The sequence below is a fragment of the Protopterus annectens genome, chromosome 16.part0, assembly GCF_019279795.1.
Source record: "Protopterus annectens isolate FY-2018-M chromosome 16.part0, PAN1.0, whole genome shotgun sequence".
Lineage (NCBI taxonomy): Eukaryota > Metazoa > Chordata > Ceratodontiformes > Protopteridae > Protopterus > Protopterus annectens.
The window spans coordinates 821373962-821395597 of NC_056750.1; positions in this window are offsets into that span (position 1 = coordinate 821373962).

Sequence of the window (21636 nt, forward strand, 5' to 3'; positions counted from 1 at the left end):
AGTTGCAGAAATAAATTGCCCTGGTGGCATCCCAAATTAAACAGGATATAGAGTAAAAGGAAAAAAGTTATGGCAAAAATTAGAATGGTTAATTCTCATAAAGACATCAGCTCTCTCATCAAAGTAAATAGGCAACTAAGAGGGCTAATAAGGTCAAGCAAAGCCAACTTTGAGGTCATGATACCCTCACAGGTGAGAGATAACCATAATGCCTTCTGCAACTATGTTAGAAACCTCAAGGACAGTGGACAGCAGTTTGCTGAACTGGTGGTTAATGGTGCCACATTCAATGAGTCTGGTGATACAGCGAACGGGTTTGTGGACAAATTCATTTCCAACTTTACCTCTCCCCTCATCCCCAATCATACTCATAATAATACCATCAAAAATAACCCCTCCAGCTATAATATATACTGGCTGTACTCACGAAAGCAAAGAACATGGCCTTAATGGGCCCTGATAATATCTGAGGATGCCTCTTGAATAGTCTAAAACATGACATATCAGGGCCAATGGAGTCATTATTTGACTATAGTCTTAAAACAGGCTTTGTGCCACATGAATGGAGAACTGTGACAGTCATCCATGTTCATAAGGGAGAACCTTTAACAGATCCTGGAAACTACAGATCTGTTAGTCTGACTAGTCTTGTAAAGCCATGGAAAGAATTATCATGGAAATTATTAACAAGAGCATAGAAGACCTAAGAAGCCAAAATAAGTGTGTAAACGGTGTTACCCAAAGAACACCAAGAAAAGCAAAAACATCCACGTAATCAAGGATCAGCACAGCTATACAACCACAATGTTCATCCAATAACAGCTCAGTTTACCAAAATTGTGAAATTCAACTTTTATTAAACAAAAAAACAATAAAAAATGTAAAATAAATTATATAGTTTAGTGCTTTCATCCCTGAACTGACAGGTCATTTAAACCTTATGAGAAGTATACCTTCATGTTCTGAGGAAGTCCTGAGGTTCAGGGATGACTGTCACCCCAGATAAATACATCATCAATGAAACACCCTTAAAAGTTGATTCACTAGTCAGGGATCTGGGAACTTATGCAGATAGTAACCTAGCCTTTGACAAGGGCATGGCATCTAGGTCCAGAGTGGTCATCATTACCATTGTACTCATCTTTCGTCAGGCCCCTTTGGTATGTACCTGACCAGACATATGCAGCAACTGGTACATCCACAACGGCTCCTTACAAAAAGAATACAGGGAGGTGATCTTTGCCTGGCATCCATGGACTCTGCATTTATGTACACTACGGGGATCACTTCTGTGCCTCTACTCGACACTAGCACAGGAAAATAACTTTCTTGGGTGGCGTAAGCCATGGAATCCTGATGGCTAGGCTTACATAGGCACTTGGGCCGTTAGCCTAGTACCTACCTATGAACCTATGCATCTGTTGCACATCTGAAAATCAAACAGCATCAGAACAACTAGATTAAAATACCTAAATTTTACTTGCAACATAAATAGGACATGTTGGAGAGAGACAGTTATGTTTCTCAGTGAATTTCCATTCTCTGGAACAGACACCCCATTCATGTGAAGCAGGCCTCCTTCCTATCCCCATTTAAGTGCAACTTGTACCTGTAGATGGGAAACTAGAAATTCACCCCTGGTCTGGCTACTATGTCTCTGGTGGACAGAGGCAGTCAGTAAATCCCCCCTATAAATCAAATATAAATCAAAGCTGTGGGTCACATTTGGGTTACAGTACTAGGCTTTTAAGGGCCCTAGTGGTTGTTTGCCTATCATACACCTATGAACTTAAGTACCAATGGTTTTGTGCTGCAAGGATAATAGTTTTGACATCCTGTCGATTGAAAAAATGTGGAAATGTCTTTAAATGTATATAACTGTTTCTTTTCACCCTAATTAATGAGATTATGGTGATGGACAGGTTGACAGGCGAGATCAGACAGGAGGCCCCATGGACTATGATGTTTGCAGATGACATTTTGATCTGTAGTGAGAGTAGGAACCAGGTTGAGGAGACCCTGGAGAGGTGGACATATGCTTTAGAGAGGAGAGGAATGAAGGTCAGCAGGACAAAGACAGACTGTGTGTGTGAATAAGAGGGAGGATAGAGGAATGGTGAGGATGCAGGGAGTAGAGTTGGCGAAGGTGGATGAGTTTAAGTATTTGGGGTCAACAGTTCAGAGTAATGGTGAGTGTGGAAGAGAGGTGAAGAAGAGAGTACAGACAGGGTGGAATGGGTGGAGAAGAGTGTCAGGAGTGATTTGTTACAGATGGGTACCAGTAAGAGTGAAAGGGAAGGTCTACAAGAGGGTAGTGAGACCAGCTATGTTGTATGGGTTGGAGAAGGTGGCATTGAAAGGCAGGAGTCGGAGCTGGAAGTGGCAGAGGTAAAGATGTTAAGAATTGCACTGGGTGTGACAAGGATGAACAGGATTAGGAATCAGTATATTAGAGGGTCAGCTCAGGTTGGACGGTTTGGAGACAAAGTCAGAGAGGTGAGATTGCATTGGTTTGGACATGTGCTGAGGAGGGATGCTGGGTATATTGGGAAAAGGATGCTAAGGATGAAGCTACCAGGTAACCGGAAAGGAGGAAGGCCTAAGATAAGGTTTAGGGATGTGGTGAGAGAGGACATGCAGATGGTTGGTGTGACAGAGCAAGATGCAGAGGACAGGAAGAAATGGAAACAGATGATCCACTGTGGCGACCCCTAACGGGAACAGCTGAAAGAGAAGGCGATTGACTGTATCAGATAAGGTAATGGAAAAAACTAATTGTCTCTTAGCATCGTATGAAATATATAGGGCTGCAGAGTGGGTCAGCAGGTAGCAAAAGGTTCTCTGGTTCGATTCTCTGTTGAGGTACCTTCTGTGTGGCATCTGCATGTCCTCCCTGTATTTATGTGGGCTTTCTCTGGATGCTTCAGTTTCCTCCCACATTCCAGAGACATGCAAAATGTGGATTGGATACTCTAAATTGGCCATAGGTGTGTGTGTGTGTGTGTGTGTGTGTGTGTGTGTGTGTGTGTGTGTGTGTGTGTGGTATGGAAGAACAGGGCTAGCCACCTGGCAGTATGAACATTAGCTTTAGATGATTGTCACTGCTGAAGTGACACCCCAACCTCATGTGCAAAAATAGGAACAAAGAGTTGTGGATGCATGGATGAATGAACAGCTGTAGCCTAAAGGTAAGAACTGAGGAATGTCAGTAGGGAGTTATAGCACTGTTGTAGGATTACTGTGGGTTAGAGAAGGGGCTCTGCCTAAAGATTTGTGATTCTTTAATATGGATGGTCCTTTTATGGGCTGATGTTGGAAGCGGCCGAAAGGAAGGTAATGTGAAAAGCTTGTGTAGAGCATGAAGGCCTGGCTGATGTCTACAGCTGTGAACTTGATTTAATGGCAGTAGGTGACTGAGAGCATATGGAAATAAAACTAGTGGAGTTACCTCTGAAGACTGAGTACTTTTCTGTTATATTCATGTCTCAACACACAAAAAATACAATCCAATGGAAAAAATCCAGAATTGTTTTGCTGGGAGGTATCAACACTCACTTGTGCAAACTATTAAATGATTTCACTTTGTTACCCATTACCAACAGAGCTACTGTTATTCCCAGTACGTTAATATTTATAGTATTTAATATTTAAAATTCTGCAACTTGGTTACTGCCTCCACTAAAAAGACTGCTCCCTTCCAGAAAACAAAGTTCTTAGAAGCAGTCAGAATGATTACCTTATTTTGGACAGACCAAGATTCAAAACCACCATTGGTGACGGAGCTTCCTGCAGACCAGTCCCAACACTGTGGAACTGTCTCCCAAACTGAAAAATAATCAATCTTTACAGGCCTTCAAATTTGCACTGAATGAATATTTACACAGTAAAGTTAACTGCACATGCTTTCATGCTGCTGGCAAACTGACTTTGCATCTCTTATTCCATGCTTAAACAGCTGGGATGTCTTATTCATCATGCTAGAACTAAGACTTTATATTGCATGTACATTTTGTATAAACTGGTTTTAGAATTGTATAAATTTGTGTACATCTTTATGAACTGCACAAAAGAATGTTTTCTACACGCTTTTCAACCTAGTACATCATGTCAGACACAGATATGCCTATTCAGCATGTTGTGTTTAAGTCACAGACACAATTCAGATCCCTAGACCTTGTATTTCTGGTACTCTTTGACTTGGGAGATTCGTAGGTGTGGGGTTTGCAGATGTGTTGTAAGCCAGGCAAAGATCACTCTCAGCAATCTATAGGAGACTGAGTACAGACAAAGGACTTTGAGGTGCTTTGCATAAGGCAGGTTTGTTATGCTTTGAATTCTTTTCATAAGGAACCTCTGAGGTTGCATATATAACATGTATCTGAAGCATATCCAAATATGACTGTAAATTCTATGTTACAAGACCCATTGCTCCTACTACTAATGGAGCTGTCTGGGTATCCTTCTTGCACACTGCTCTCATTTCTGCCTGCAAATCCTGGTATTTTATGACTGTCTGTACATAAGACACTGTAATGATTGGGTTTAGCAGTTTCAATGCAATGCTACTTTTGTCTTCTTTTTGTGGACTATTATATTTGGTTTTCTCGCATCTATTTTTTAAATTGTTGGTAATGGGTGATCCCATGTGATATAAACTTCAACATTCTTTAAAATGCTTTGTGGCTCATGTTTCCAGTGTTTCTCAATTACTTCAATATTGTAATGTTCTCACAATCCCCAATGCAGCAGTCTTGCCACATTATTATACCTTTCAGCATACATACTCTTTGCCATTAGTGCATCACACCCAACAAAAGATATGCAACTGTTTCCAGTTCTGTTTTATAGACCCTGCATTTGTCTGTTCCTCCAGCATGCCCAATGGACTTTGTAAACCAAAGAGTACGTAGTCCACTATCCTGGGCCGCCAATATCAGCCTTTCATCTTTTGATTTAAATTTACCTCTCCTTAACTGTTCCTGTGTCAGATCCTAATCAACATGAGGTTGTGCTAGGAGTTTTCTGTACTTGCAACTATATTTATACCCTTTCCACATTTCTTTTTTGGCACATTCAGTTGCTGCCTGATTTTTGTCTACTTCTGGTTTTGTTTCCAATCCTGCTTGACACCGAAATGCTTCTACTAGACTTGGTCTCTTCTTTATTTATTTATTTATTGACATTTGATTACTGGGAACGTCCAATTGGGTAGAAGTCCATTTTCAGGGAAGGCCCAGGAAAAAAAACTCCAAATTATTACAAAATATTTTAACAACAATAATTTTACAAACTTCAAAAATAAAACAAAAACATCTGTAGTTTAAATAATTATAACAAATTAGTGATAATATAAAAACATTTGTTAAGAATTGATACAACTTATATGACAATCATTTAATATTTATAGAAATTTTAGACAGCTTGTAGAGAAATCAAAGGTAAGTTAGTCTAATACAAACAGGAATTGCAATATAAAGTGAGGAAAAAACAGGCTTATGGTATATTTAGAGAGAAAGTCAAGGAAAAGCATTTGACAGAAGTAAGGAAGTAAGTGGAGAAGGGAGAGTAAGGGGGAATAAGGAATGAAAAGGTACTTGTTCCATTTAGGGATATAGTTTATCCTGTTTTTGAGCAAGACAAAGACAGATTTTATCTAGGAAGTCTTTCAGAGCGGTTTTGAAAGATGGGAGGGTATTGACCTGATGAGTACAGGTAAGGAGTTTTAGACCCTAGCAACTGTGTACAAGTACAGACAACACCCAGCAGATTTGATAGGTTTGTAGGCAGAGAGAAGTTTTTGGTCACTGGATTAAATGACCAACTGGGAGCATAGATGTGTAGACTGTTTTTCAGTGCTAGACAGGCAGACAGATGTTGGATAATTTTAAGAAGCTGTGTAAATGTTAGTTGATGAGGTAGTTCTAACCAAGTTGGACTTTTTAGTGCAATATAGTGGTGGGTTCTAAAAGGTGTAGTTGCTGCAAATTTAGTAAATTTGTTATAGCATTGTTCCAAGTTTTAATTTCTGAGAAGCCTGGGAGTTAGTAAGGATGGGAGTGCCATAAAGAAGAGCGGGGAGAAGGTAAGTAGTGACAAGTGTAGTATAAGTAGCATCTGTGAGAAACGTTTCAACTCTGTAAAGCATCCCTAGTTTGTGATGAGGTTTTCTTATGCAATTTTGTATATGCGGGTTTTTAAATGTAAGCTTATCATCCATTATCACCACTAATAATGTCCTAGGAGAGGCAGCATCAATGGTTGTATTGTCAAGACAGACAGGGATTTGGGGAGAAAAAGTAGTAGTTTGGTCTTTTTTGGGTGGAGCATGAGTTGTGAGTTACAAAGCCATATTTCAGTGGCTGTTAAAGCTTCTGAATTAATTTTTTGGAGGTTTACCATGCTGACAGATGTGCAAATTAACGTGGAATCATCTGCATATTGTATTAGGGTGGCCTGTTGTGTGGAAGTATAGAGGGTGTTGGTGAGAATGTTAAAGAGGAGCGGACCAAGGATAGAGCCTTGTGGTATACCAGTGGTGACTGGGAGGTAAGAAGAGAGGGCGAGTGCCATTATACTGACTGATACCTATTGGACAGGCAGCTTTTGAACAAAAGAAGGTTGGGCTGAGAAAGACCTAGTGAGGGCATGTGAAGTAGACGTGCTGTGGCAAGCTGTGCCAAAGGCTTTAGACAAATCTAGAAATAAGGAAGAGACTAGTTTGTCATTACCTCTAGCTTTACTGACAGTATCTATACAAGTTAAAAGGGCACTGCTAGTATTATGAGAAGGATGGAAGGTGCGTTGTGTAGGGGATAAGAGTTCTTCCTGCAGGAGATAGTCTAGCAATTGATTTTGAATACATTTTTCAAGATTTTTCAGAGGGGACATGAAAAATTACATAGATGCTTACTTCTTGGTGTGATGGATTTGAAGTGTTCTTAAGACACTTAGTCTTGCTGGCTGGATTCTGCTAAAATTCAAAGTCTGATTATATTTGCATTCACAGTCTGTTGCATACAGAAACTTGCAGAATATACACTGATGAGAGAATATACTTTGCAGCATCAACTTTAGAGAGCAGTAACAAATAACTTTTTATAATAAACCAAACAGAACAACGTTGCAGCTTAAAAGTACTGTTCCAACTTTACTTCTCATATAGTACAGATGATGTGAGAGATATACCATTTACCTCAGGACTTGTGTCCTTACCATACCTCTAACATAACTGGATTTATACAGCTCTTTATATACACTTTTAGTCATGCATAAACATATACATTTCCTCTTGATATTCTATTTTGGAGAATTGCTCATCCTGTAGAAACAATACTAAGCTTCCTTGTTTAACAATGTCTTGTAAGAGACCAGCTTTTCTGACAGTGTGAACATCCTGTATTCTATTTGGATCTTTGTACAAGAACATCTGTTCTTTTGCCAATGCTGATAGCAGTGTCCTGTTGTCCATGCAGAAAAACATGTTTTTGAGGAAACACATTGTTCTGACAGTGTGAACATCCTGCATTCTATTTGGATCTTTGTATAAGAACATCTGTTCTTGTGCCAATGCTGATAAACATGTCCTGTTTTCCATGCAGAAAAACATATTTTTGAGGAAACACATTGCCACAGTGTCATTGTCCATTCTTTAAAAGCAGATTTTGCATTTTTGCTCATCCTGTTTTTAAGTCTGTAAGGGAAAAATGTCCATTCAGCAGGTTCCTTATTTTCCAAGCCATGGTCATTTAGTATGACTGCTGATCACATATTACTAAACTCTGTTTCTGCATTTAAGCAAGCTTTTTCTTTCAGCATATTTACAACAGAGTTAATTTTAGCCTTATATTCATAATATCTAACAATTCCCTCTGTTTTTAAACATACTCAAAACATTTTATATAGAAAACACATTAAGAAACAAACCTATAGTCTTCTTTTGATACAAGTCAAAATGCAATTTTACATAGTTAATACAATGATATTAAGTATTACTACAAAACTAAATGTATTTAAAACTTTTTCTTTTGCAGACCATTCTGTGAAAATATTTTATCAATTATGAGCTGTGTCTGCTTTAATGTTATTTTTTTTTAACTTGATCAATTTATTCTTTTGCAATCACAGAATTTAATTTATGACTTAGAACTGTTCCATTAACTCTTTGCAACTGTTGAATTAACTATAAGAGACAATAACTATGTGCTACTGCAAGCATTTATACACTGCTGAAAATATACAGTTTTAATGTCATTTTAACCATAACATTGTGGTCATGTCTCTTGGTAAAGTACTGAACTGGGCTTAGATAATAAATATTTGAAAGCAATTATTTTACTGGGGTAAAACCAGTGATATTACAACTTGACAAATTACTTTTGAACTTATTACAATGTATCCTGTACAGTATGTATTTACACAGACTGTTTGCTATTTATGCATTTCAATTTAGTTGGTATCTTGGACCCATTGTTTTCTTTAAATATGTTTTACAAAGACTATCATTTGTACTGAAATTTTCTACATTTGTACATACAAAGACTGTAAAGTACATTTAGTCTAATCTTACAAATTTAATAACATTAATATTTAGCAAAATCTTGGAAAATTCTTATGTCTCTTTAGAAATATCTAGTGGAATTGCCACCAAAGGCATATGTCCTGTTATTTTAAACTACATACTTAACAATTAAAAATGTTCATGCTTTTTTATACCAGCATTGTTTTGCCAAAAACATATTAAAAATAGTGACCATTCCTGCTATTAGAAACATTTATGCATTTTGCATATCTTTATTCTCTCGTGTATAGCTTTAATATAGCAATTTTAAATCATCTCTTGTTTTTTAAACCATCTCTTGTATAGCTTTACAATTTAACAGGTTGTAAACACAATTTAATACTAAACAATACAATAATAAGTAACATAAAATATCTTGGACTTTTCAGATTTAATCTGTTTACCAGTGTTTCTTATGCACTAATACCTGTTTTTTCCTCCCATAAAAGAGTATTGTCAAAAAGGAATGAGATATTTCTTCCTGTAGCTTTATTTTAGACCCTTGTTGTTTATTTTTTCTGTAGCTTTATTTCAGACCCTTGTTGTTTATTTTTTCTGTAGCTTTATTTCAGACCCTTGTGCAGTATTGCTTATACAGTCAGTGTAAAACTGAGAAAGTGCCCCTCCCCCTGTAGTACTTCAGCACTGTTTACCTGCCCTATGCTGTGAGAATAGAATGTATGTCAGCCCAACACTTTGGTTATACATTTATTTTATTAGGTTACTAAATAAAGCTTTCACTGTATATTACCTCTAGTAGGTATTTACACCCTCCTGCACAATTGATTTGAACTGTATAGATACTATAGCTCATTTTCTGGCTGTACTTGATGCAACAAGTATGTTTTAATAACAATGATGCTTTAGAAAAACTCAAGCTACTTGCCTGGCAATCAGTCTTGTTGTTTATCTTATCTTTTCAACATTTCCTGTAACTATTCATTCAGTCTAGGAAGGTCTGAGCTCACATTTCATACTCTGTAAACTATAGTTAATTCTTTTGGCATTTTTTTCTTTAATGTGATTGTGATTGTGATTTGCATAACTATGCATTTATACTACATTACAATTAGCTTACATGGATTTCAGTATTTTTTTATTTATTTATCTATTTAACTGTCCTGCCATTAATTTTACAAAAACTGTTTGACAAATACCATCTGTGATTTTCTTTTTAAAATTTAGAACGTTAACTGTTTGGTGTTACTATACAATTATAAAAAAATTGTAAAAAAACAAAATAGATATTAGCTTAACCAACACATGTTTATATTTATATTATTTGTATTTGCTGTTGTCTGCCTGTTATTCTTGTGTATTGTAACAGATGTATTCTAGATGAAAAGAACACACATGCATGTTTGTCTTGTATATGTATATCTTTATACAAGCATGTCATGTCCCTACCATCCTAGCATGCATGCTTAACCATTTTCAAAACATAAACATATTATAAAATATATTTCTTTTGCACAGATTAACTGTGTACGCAGGAAATTCCCAGTCTTTGTCAGTTGAGCTAATTTATTTCCTTTATCCTGCAACTGCTGTTGAATTTCCTGTGATGTTGCATGGTCTTTCTGACATTCTTTAGTAAGCTGTTCTGCTGAATTTGAAACTTCTATGCACTTTTGAAAAGATGTGTGTATAACTTCTCTAAGCTTCCTGAACTCATTGTGTCTGTCTTTTAGAAGTTTATTACATTTCTTTGTAACAAAATGTACTAGAGTTTCTATCAGTAACTGATTTGACTGTTGTTGCAACTCTGAAATAAACCTTTTACATCTGGTGAAAGAACATAACTGTCTAACATTTGAATATAATGTCAACATATTAACTTTTCTTGATTCTTTACCTTTACAATTTTTGTCTGTACAGTCTAACATTTGGATAATGTCATGCACTGTATTTTTATGACATTGTACACACAATAAACATTCTTATACCACACATGATTTTATTTCAGATACCAGTCAAATATTATAATCCATTTGCATAATGCCTTACTATCAAATTGCAATCCATTTGCATAATGCCTTACTATTAACTTGCCCTAATAAAGTTTTACATTTGCTAATATGCTGTATATACATTTATTCTGTTATTATTATTACCTCTATGGCATTCATACGGTATGTAACACAGAATAATTTTCTTACCAGTCAACAGACCGGCAGATGGCCAAGCTGCTTTACTGTAGATAGTTGAAAAGTTTCTGTAGTCGCTTGTGAAGTTGGTACAGCAGAACTGGCAGATTCAGTCTTACAACTTCGTCTTGTACCTTTTCTGGAGAATTTATGGAACTGCTCCACCTTCCTGCAATGCAGTCTCACCGGATTTAGACGTCTATTAAACTGTATTGCTACAAACTGTTGAAAACTGTAGAAATCTGAAGTACTTCACATAAACGTTACTGTGCTTTTACAGGAGTGACATTACCCATTCACTCCCCCTGTTTTTGGATACAGGCTAGGAACGTTGTCAAAGGGTCACCATTGAAAAATTACATAGATGCTTACTTCTTGGTGTGATGGATTTGAAGTGTTCTTAAGACACTCAGTCTTGCTGGCTGGATTCTGCTAAAATTCAAAGTCTGGTTATATTTGCATTCACAGTCTGTTGCATACAGAAGCTTGCAGAATATACACTGATGAGAGAATATACTTTGCAGCATCAACTTTAGAGAGCAGTAACAAATAACTTTTTATAATAAACCAAACGGAACAACGTTGCAGCTTAAAAGTACTGTTCCAACTTTACTTCTCATATAGTACAGATGATGTGAGAGATATACCATTTACCTCAGGACTTGTGTCCTTACCATACCTCTAACATAACTGGATTTATACAGCTCTTTATATACACTTTTAGTCATGCATAAACATATACATTTCCTCTTGATATTCTATTTTGGAGAATTGCTCATCCTGTAGAAACAATACTAAGCTTCCTTGTTTAACAATGTCTTGTAAGAGACCAGCTTTTCTGACAGTGTGAACATCCTGTATTCTATTTGGATCTTTGTACAAGAACATCTGTTCTTTTGCCGATGCTGATAGCAGTGTCCTGTTGTCCATGCAGAAAAACATGTTTTTGAGGAAACACATTGTTCTGACAGTGTGAACATCCTGTATTCTATTTGGATCTTTGTATAAGAACATCTGTTCTTGTGCCAATGCTGATAAACATGTCCTATTTTCCATGCAGAAAAACATATTTTTGAGGAAACACATTGCCACAGTGTCATTGTCCATTCTTTAAAAGCAGATTTTGCATTTTTGCTCTTGCATACATCCTGTTTTTAAGTCTGTAAGGGAAAAATGTCCATTCAGCAGGTTCCTTATTTTCCAAGCCATGGTCATTTAGTATGACTGCTGATCACATATTACTAAACTCTGTTTCTGCATTTAAGCAAGATTTTTCTTTCAGCATATTTACAACAGAGTTAATTTTAGCCTTATATTCATAATATCTAACAGGACATACGATTGTTATAGGTCTAAAGTTATTAATGTCTGTTGAATTTCCTCCTTTGTGCAGAGTGATAATGTGTGACTTTTTCCAGAAAGAGGGAATGTGGGATTCCTGGACTGACCTACTTATAAGGCTTTAGACAGGACAGGCAATGCTATTGGCTGCTATATTTAGGTACTCACTTGGAAGGTCATCACTTCAAAAAGAGCACAGTTTAAGTTTGTTTGAGTAGTTTTATATACGATGTGGGTACAGGTTTGAAGGTGAAAGTAGATGTGGTGATATGGGGCTGTTGGGCAGGATTTAGACCGATGTTGAGGAATCCTTGGTTACAGATGCTATACCATCTATAAAATAAGAGTTGAACTGTGTTGCAGTTTTGAGTGGTGAGTTATTGAGAGAGGGGTTTGGGATTAATTTTTGGCCAGGATGCAAGAATTCTTTAATGGATGTCCAAAATGTTTAGGCTTGTGTTTAGTATTATTCTGAACATTACTATACTACAGTTTTTCGTCTTCATTTTTTTTTTTTGCTTTTTAGTATGATTGTGAAGCATTCTAAAGTTTCTAAAGTTTTCAAGATATTGAGGTGTTTTATATTTTAGCCATTCCTTCCATGCTTTTTCTCTACCTGCATTAGCATTCTACTCTTTTTGGATTACCAACTTACATTATTTGCTTTTAGTTTCTTCCTTCTAGGAGGTGCAAGGCTATTTAGGATATTTAGAAAAGTTGTATTGAATTCATTCACAGCATTGTCTATGGGGAGTATTTTTATAAAGTTCTAGTTAATAGATGATAGTGCAGTAATGAACTTTTGTCATGTTCCACTTTAATAAAGAAACCGAACACCAAAAGACCTTTGACAACCTTTATTGCTTGAACATAAAGAAATGTGCATCAAAACTTTATTAAACATAACTTCTTTCATTGCACATTATCAAAACATCAAATTACCATCCATAAAGATAGCATAACACCACTCTCCCTTGCTGAATAAGCAATGTCCTCCACCCGCTCGCTTAAACTCACACTTCAGGCAGCGTTCAACAACTCACCTTCATTTCAAAACCTCATTTTCATCCAAACCACCAGGTGCAAGCAGCATCCAAACACTTGCTTCCACCACGCCAGACCTCCTTCCTCCAATTATATACACCAGAGGGGGAACAGAAGAAGGATAGGCCTGTCCATCTGCCTCTGCACCTCACCCCAGTCAAAGCACCAAAACATCCAATAACAAAGGCAGGGCCAGGCGGGCAACAAAAATACAACACAATGTACCTCCTAAAGACAATTCACCAACTCAAAAGACCCTAAGACCCTCCGCTTTCCATACCTCACTTCCTCCCTTCATCCTTCCACTAATTAACCCTTCCAACTACCTTATAAAGCCTGCCTTTTCTACCTAGACTTTTTAACCCCAACCTTCCCATACCTGCTCATCTACCCCCTCCACTCCCCACTAAAGATGTCCCGTGACAAATTTGTCTGTTCCAAACATCATTTGTCATGTTCCACTTTAATAAATAAACTGAACACCAAAAGAACTTTGACAGCCTTTATTGCTTGAACATAAAGAAATAAGTGCATCAAAACTTTATTAAACATAACTTTCTTTCATTGCACATCATCAAAACATCAAATGACTATCCTTAAAGTCAGCAAGGGTAACACCACTTACTATTGCTAAATAAGCAGCATCCTCCACCCCTCTCTTATCCTCACATTTCAAGCAGTGTTCAACCACTCACCTTCATCCCAAAACCTCAATTTCATCCAAACCACCAGGTGCAAGCAGCATCTAAACACTCACTTCCACCACTCCAGACTTTCTTCCTCCAAACATATACACCAGAGGGGGAACAGAAGAGAGACAAGCCTGTCCCTCTTATCTGCCCACCAGCCTAACTCAGGCTGTTCTCCCTCACTAACCCCAATCTCTAACCAACTGCTCCAAGAATAAGATTTAAATAAAGGTTAAGAAAAATAAGATTTCCCAGATTTAAATGAAACAAGTCAAGATGAAAATCACTAAGATGCACCCCATCTTCCCTGAACCACATAGAGTCCCTGTCAGCAAACTCATTATGCTGTATTATGCACCCTCTCACTGCCCTCAACTGCTTTACTAGCAAAAAGGTTATGAACTTCTGAACCCTCTCAACTGTGGAAAACTTCCTAGCATTCCTCCAAGTCAAATGAGGAATAATGTCAGACCACACTAAGCACAAACTTGGATGTAACTTTCTTAAAACTAAAAAATTCTCCCTTATCTGATAAACCAACTGACGCTTTCATGTCAAGCCCAAATCATTACTTGCCAGATGCACCAGCAATATTCGAGGAAGCCCCACTTGAGTCTGAATCTCTGTAAATACCTGAAACAGCTGGTTCCACTTGAGCCCTCTAATGCCATGTGCCTCTCCAACCAAACTGTGTAACCCCAAATCAGAACCGTTACTCCTTACCACAGCCCTCCTTGCTGCCCAGTACACATACACATGGCCTATGATGAAAATCCTTTTGCCTAAGGGAGAGAAAAAATGTTTTAATACGGGAATAACAAAACAGCACCTGTCCTGTTCAAACCTACCTCCCTACCCCTTCCCTTCAGTACTCACCCCGCTGTCCAGGATTTAGTAAAATACTTCAATCTTGTCATACAAGTCTACTTTCACTGATTACACCACCTTGCCCTGCACCTTAGCCCCAGCTAAATATTGCAACAGCAACTATTCCGACCACACAAGTGACTCCTGTGGTAACTGCATAACAAGCCTGTCAAATTCATGCAACGCCCTACTGTAAGCCTTCCCGGGAGACACTGCCTAGGTCTGCTGCACCAACCTCCTGATCACTGTTGCCCAATCTGCCACACCTCTTCTGGCACCACCATGGGGTCCTCTGCTGCCATTGGAGCCAACTGCCAAAACCTGGAAAACTGAAAATGAGACAGGCTGTCAGCAATCTCATTCTTCACTCCCTGTACATGCATACCTGTGAAGGAAAAATTAATCAACAAACTTTGAAGAACCAATTTATGCAACACCAACAATAGATGTTCAAACTTAGCCATCTTAACCTGTAAAACTCTCACAACTGCAATTCTGTCAGAATTAAAAACAACCCTCCTGTCCCTCAAATATTCCTGCCACGCCACTGATGCCACCCAGATTGGCATCAGCTCCAGAAAGGCAACATCCTGCTTCCATTCCTCCAGCCATTCAGGTGGCAATGGCATGACAAACCACTGTCCCCAAAAAATGCTCCCATACCTAGGCCCCCTGCCACATCAGTGAACAGCTGTAAATCCTCTTGACCTACCCAATCCCACTGCCATTAAATTGCTCTAAAAACTGCAGCCACAAAGTTAAATCCTCACATGTTAATTTGCCAACTCTCACCCAATGGTGCTTACTTTTGCCCCCTTTCAACAGGAATGCCACCGACCTACAAAATGTCTGCCCCAGATGAACCTCCCAAAAGGCAAAATTCAATAGCCCCAAAAGTTCCATAGCATTCCTCACCCACACATCATCCCTAGCCTTCATCCAAACTATCTTCTCGTTTAGCCTAACTACTTTCTCCCCTGGCAGGCAAAATAAACCCTGCTCCACATCCACACTCAACTCCACAAAATCTAATACCTTCACCAGACCCTCCAGCTTGTGGGTGGGCAACGGAACTCCCAGTTGCTCACACATCCTCAAAAACTTATGCATAGTCAACAATGGCCAATCCTCCTATTGTACAAGCAAAAGACGAAAGGCAGACTCGATGTCCACTTTCACCAACCACGGATCTTCAAGGCCTCTAATGATGCGGACTGAATCATCCAGTGATGCGTAGCTCACCTTAGCCTCCTCCACAGGGATAAAGTCATTGACAGACTTTCCTCCAGGGTAAGACAAATGGTGAATCAAATTAAATTCCCTGGGTTTCTTTTTAGGAACCAACCCCAAGGATGACACTTTAAAATGGAGAAATGAGGGGCAATCAAACAAGCCCAATAACCTACCCGCCTGTTGATCCTTCTTGACCAAGGCCTTCAAAATATCACCCCTCCCCCGCAATAACCTCAAAATTTTTCCCACTATACCATCCCCTACCAAGTTCGACTTAATAGGAAAACCCTTCGAAAAACCCTCAATCAATTCTCCCACCACCACCGGCTGCGGATACCGTAGCAGCATGTCCAGCAGGACCTGCACCTTAATAGGTAAATGTGTCCCCGAGTCATCCGCTTGCCCCCAAAACGGCCCCCTCTCTGGCCACAAAAAGTATCCCTATCATGTACCCCCTGCAACCCAGAGATGGTCTCCTGCAAAGGATGATGTTTGACCCACCAATTGGCCATCACACCTAATACACTGCATCACTGGGTGCACACCCACGCACTTTGAACAAGCATGGGATAATCTGCATGCTGTCTAAGCACATCTCCTGGCATTGAGAGCCCAACATACTCCAACACCCCTTTCTCCCATCTTACTCCCTCTGCCGCCAACACTGAAGTCGTCCATTATAGTGCACAGCCATATATCAAGGTGTCTCACCTCCCAATGCATAGACTTATCAACCGCCTTCCTCTTGTGAAATCTCTGATCATACCACAACCAAGCATTTCCAGCCCATATCCTTTGCGCCTCCTGTATCATCAAAAAATAAGGCAAGAGCAAAAGGGCAAAAGTGGTGTCCCTCTCCAACCATACTGCCATGCAATAAACAAATCTCAACACCCAATTCTCCCATGTTCTTGGCCACATTTTCCCCACTTGCATTTGGCCAAGGGCTGCCAAGGCTGTCAACAGGTCTTTCGCATTCACTGTCTCGGCTTCCAGCAGGCACTGGAAACCATCTATGAATTGGCTCAAATATTTCTACAAACTTTCGACATTTTTTCCATCACAGTAAGTGGTATGTGGGGAGTTAAAAAGACTGCTGCACCCTCCTGTCCAGGTGCCTGCATAGCCAATCTCCTGGCCGCACACCAAAATCTGACCCTACCTCATCTAAACAAGGGTCGGTCTCTTCCCCTATAACAAAAAACTACCAACCATGGCTAGACTATCCCTACCAAAAAACTGCTCCCTAAAGCTATAATCCTGCCCGACTAAGGTCTGCAGACCCCCACAGTCACTTCTTGGATCCTCCGAAGACATAGGCAAGCTGCTAACCTTGTCACTCAATCTGTGGCCCTCTCTTTCTGCTACCCCCTGGTCCATCATCCCCCCAACAAGAACTGTAGGATCGTTACCTGCCTGAGCAGCAAGTGTTGAGACCAATGTTGAGACCTCTTCTGTCATCTCCTTGGTGGGCTGTGCCTGGAGTGCACTCTTGCCTCTGGTTGCCTGTTTACCCTTCGACATTTGCCATCTCTTATGATTGTTGGGGCCCTGTGTCCTTGCCATCATAGTGTCACCGTTTGGAATCTCCCAGAAAAGGTCATCTGCCTAGGCCACAATGCTCGCCCACCTCTGCCTGGAGATCAGCCATGTTGCCCTTGGACACCTGAAATGAGATAAGAACACTGTAAGCAAATGAGCTGTGAGAAAAAAAACTCCACTATGAAGTCATGCATGCATTCCATCGTAACACATTTATACAGTAATAGTCAAGGATATAAACTACCACTGCCACATGTTGAACCCAGGCCTTTACAATATAACACATTGCATTAACCCAGTACACCACAGGCGCCTCCAACCCCCTTAGCAGAAAAAGGACCAGTGTAGTTAATTATTTTCAGCCATTTTAAGCTTAGCCAATTACACCCTGTGAGGGTCAAACCCTGCACCTTGTGTCTGTAAGGAAAGCACCTTAACCATTATGCACATGCAGTATCAGTTCTTATTTTATTTTAATGGGTTTAGAAGAGACTTTCACATGTTGTGTGCCATTTGCTGCATCATAGCTTCCATTCTGATTAGTATAGTAAAGGGACTGACAGCTTGAATTGCCCTTATATGTTTACAAACAGTGTTTTAATTTAAGTAGCCTATTCTACTGAAGAAACTAGAAAAGTTAAGTTTAATGGATGGACCAATCAGTTTCTTTAAAGGTCACATAAAAATAACCACTTAAGGTGAGTGTAGATCTAGCTACCACAGATCTTTAGTGTAGATTTCCACAAAATTCATTAACAGGGCAGGTGCAGTTTGTACTTTTCACCAATGACCTAATTCTGTCCTTACCAGATCTAAAGATTCCTATGTATGTAGATGATTTAACTTTACTTAAGGAAACTAGAATCTCTTATTTAATTTAGTTGTATGACTAACCGAAACAAAGCAATCGTTAGCGCACATGTGTGGAAATGACCGTTACACACGGGACCACATACCTGCAAAACACCACCGCTGCTATCCTGTTGTGCACTGCCAGGTCCCACTGACCGGCAATGAAAAGAACACTCTGCATATCTCATGCCCCATCGAGTAAACAGCATGATGGTTTTTATTTCTGTTTTTTTTTTTAAATAACAGTACCGTGCATGGCCACCAACACCACCACCGAGCTGAGAGCAGGCCAGCTACTGGATCTCCTTGAACTTCACTGTGTCCACCCCACTCAAAACCACCAATGAAGTGAAACAAATCCAGTGACCTTAACATGGAGAAAAGCTGGAGCAACTGGAGCGAGCCCAACTGACCAGAACCATGAGCAGCAACCCATGCAAGTAAGTTTAATGGTTAATGTCAAGGAAGTTAGCCGGTAAATAATACAGTATGTCCACAAATAATACTCTCAGCAGCTCACAGCAGAAAATCCAGTAGAAATTCAATGGAAATTCAGTAAACATAAGCAGGAAATTCTACAGGCAGGATTCAAACTGGTTTAATAAGTAGGTAAGTGTTTTCACAAATAAAACATCTGCTTCATCAGTCCCTCACATCACTCTTGTTAAATATACAAGCAAATTTAAATAAGCCAGTCACATCCTGAAATGTCACTATTCACAAAATCAACCATATAACTACCAGTATAAATTTGAGTTTAAAAACATGTATATACAAAATACTATAAAATCCAACATAAAAACATTAAAGAACATATATACTTATATACGTATATCTATATATCATAAACATATTATAACCACAATAATTACTTCCTAAGTTTCCTATTCTTTAATCTAGATGTAATTACAATATGGTCATTAAGACCCTTAAAGAAATGTGCTCTAAGCCTAATAATTCATTTGAGCTCTTTTTCCTCATTAACATTGGCTCTGTTTCCTATTCGAAGATCACGAGAAACTACTTCTAAGACACTAAACCTAAACTGATGTTCTGGTCCCACTTCCAGTATGTGTTTTGCTATAGCACTATATGTGTGTCCCTTCCTCGTGTAATATATATGATCTCTAATGTGCTCCCTAAGGCATTTTTCGTCTTTCCTACATGGAAGGATTGACACATCAAACATTGGGCAAGATATACCAGATTCCTGGTATTACAATCAGCATTCATCTTAATCTCATATCTCTCTCCTGTTTCTGGAAGTACAAAGGTAGTGCCTTAATATATGTAATCACAGAAATTACAGGACCCACATCTCATTGTCCCTATTCCTTGTATTTGTTGTATTTTTGGTTCAGCTGTCTTGGGATAACATAACCTTTGTTTCAAGTTCCTGGTGTTTCTATACACCATAAATGGTTTATCTCCCACCAGTTCAGCTATCTGATTTTCCAGACGCAAAACATGCCAATTCTTTTCTAAAATATTTCTTAATACCTTATTGCCCCTAGTATATGTGAAAGTATAGGGAATCTTATTCGTATGTTTATCTCGTTTCACTTGTATATTGCTGTATCTAGAGTAATACTGCTTAGCTCTATTCATTCTAAGTTGTTTAACATCTTGACAAACTTCCTGTATAGCATTCTTATTATAGCCCCTATTCGTGAAATCAGTTTGTAATTGGTCCAGCTCTTTGTCAGCGTCAGTATCTCTGTCCACTAACCTAGAGCATCTCATAGCTTGACCCTTTATAATATTATGGAATATATGCTGGGGATACATACTTGTTCTATGCAAGTATGCTGCCTTGTGGCATTCCTTCCTGTATCGATCAGTGTGGAAATACCCACTTATATCAATAGTTAGTCTAATGTCCAAAAACTCTAATTCAGTTTTGGAAAATTTCCCAACAAATTTCAAGAATCCACTGCTACTATTCAAGAACTCAATAAATCTTTGTAACTGTGCAACATCCCCACTCCACAACATAAAAAGATCATCAACAAACCGTTGATAAAATTTCAGACAAGACCTAACCTGTGGGTTTGATAACATTACTACAGTCTCCTATTCAGCCATGACCATATTGGCGTAGCGATTACCTACTTATTAAACGAGCTTGGATCCTGGCTGCAGCATTTCCTGCTTAATTTTACTGAATTTCCATTGAATTTCTACTGGATTTTCTGCTGTGAGCTGCTGAGAGTATTATTTGCGGACATTTATCTTTTTTTTTTTTTTACAAATCAGCAGTGCCTTTCTGTGTGATTTTTTAGTTTTACTTTCTTAATACAGTATGATATGTTTAAAGCCAAGGTTAAAACAAACACTGTACCTCAACTATGAGGTGAAGACCTTAACCACTATGCCAACTCTGTCCTCCCTGGGCTACTTGCAAGGGAGACCAGTGGAGCTTCATACCTTCCGTGCCCTACTTAAGCAGGGGGCCAGCAAATACTCCCTATATTATTCAATCTTGGTACCCGATCATACCAACAAGCTATTTTCACACCCAAGGATCAAAAAAAAAAAAAAAAACTAGAAATTATTCTTGTACTACACTAGGAAAACTGTCCTCACTCCTCCTTTCGCTATAATCACCCAAGGCCTACCTTACTACCACCACCTCAGGTCGTCTAGGACGTGATCCTGCTTCAAAGAAAATCACCCCACAAAGTGCCTCCCAAAGACAATTCATCACCTCAAGAACCCCTAAGACCCTTCCTTTTCCATACCTCACTTCCTCCCTTCATCCTTCCGCTAATTAATTCTTCCTTGTCTTAACCACCTTGTAAAGCCTGCCTTTTCTACCTAACTTTTCTAACCCCAACCTTTTCGTACCTGCTCATCTACACCCTCACCTCCCCACTAAAGATGTCCGGTGACAAATTTTTCTGTTCCAAACATCATTTTTGGGTTAAACTTGGATAGGTTGCATGTTGTTTTATAAATATGCTATTTAAGTGGTTGTGTGAGATGTCTGGTTGTATAGATTGGGATACAATCACTTTGAGAGTTTGACATTGTACCTGTGGGGTGTATTTACTAGGGTCTGATACAAGGATCCAGACTAATAGGGAATTTGATGCCTTGCTGTAATGTGTGACGCTATCAATTAGTTGTGTGAGACCATATATGTTCATGTCAGATGTAGGGGAGTTAAAGTTTATGTCCAACCAATTGCCATTCACATCACCTTTCTTGTGGAAATGTTATGGATATCCAGTGTAGGGTATTGTCCAGTATAGCTGTATTGTCATGAGGAGGGATATAAAAGACAGTAATACATACCAGTGTAGGATATCTCCCAGTATAGCTGTATTGTCACCAGGAGGGATATAAAGGACAGTGATACATA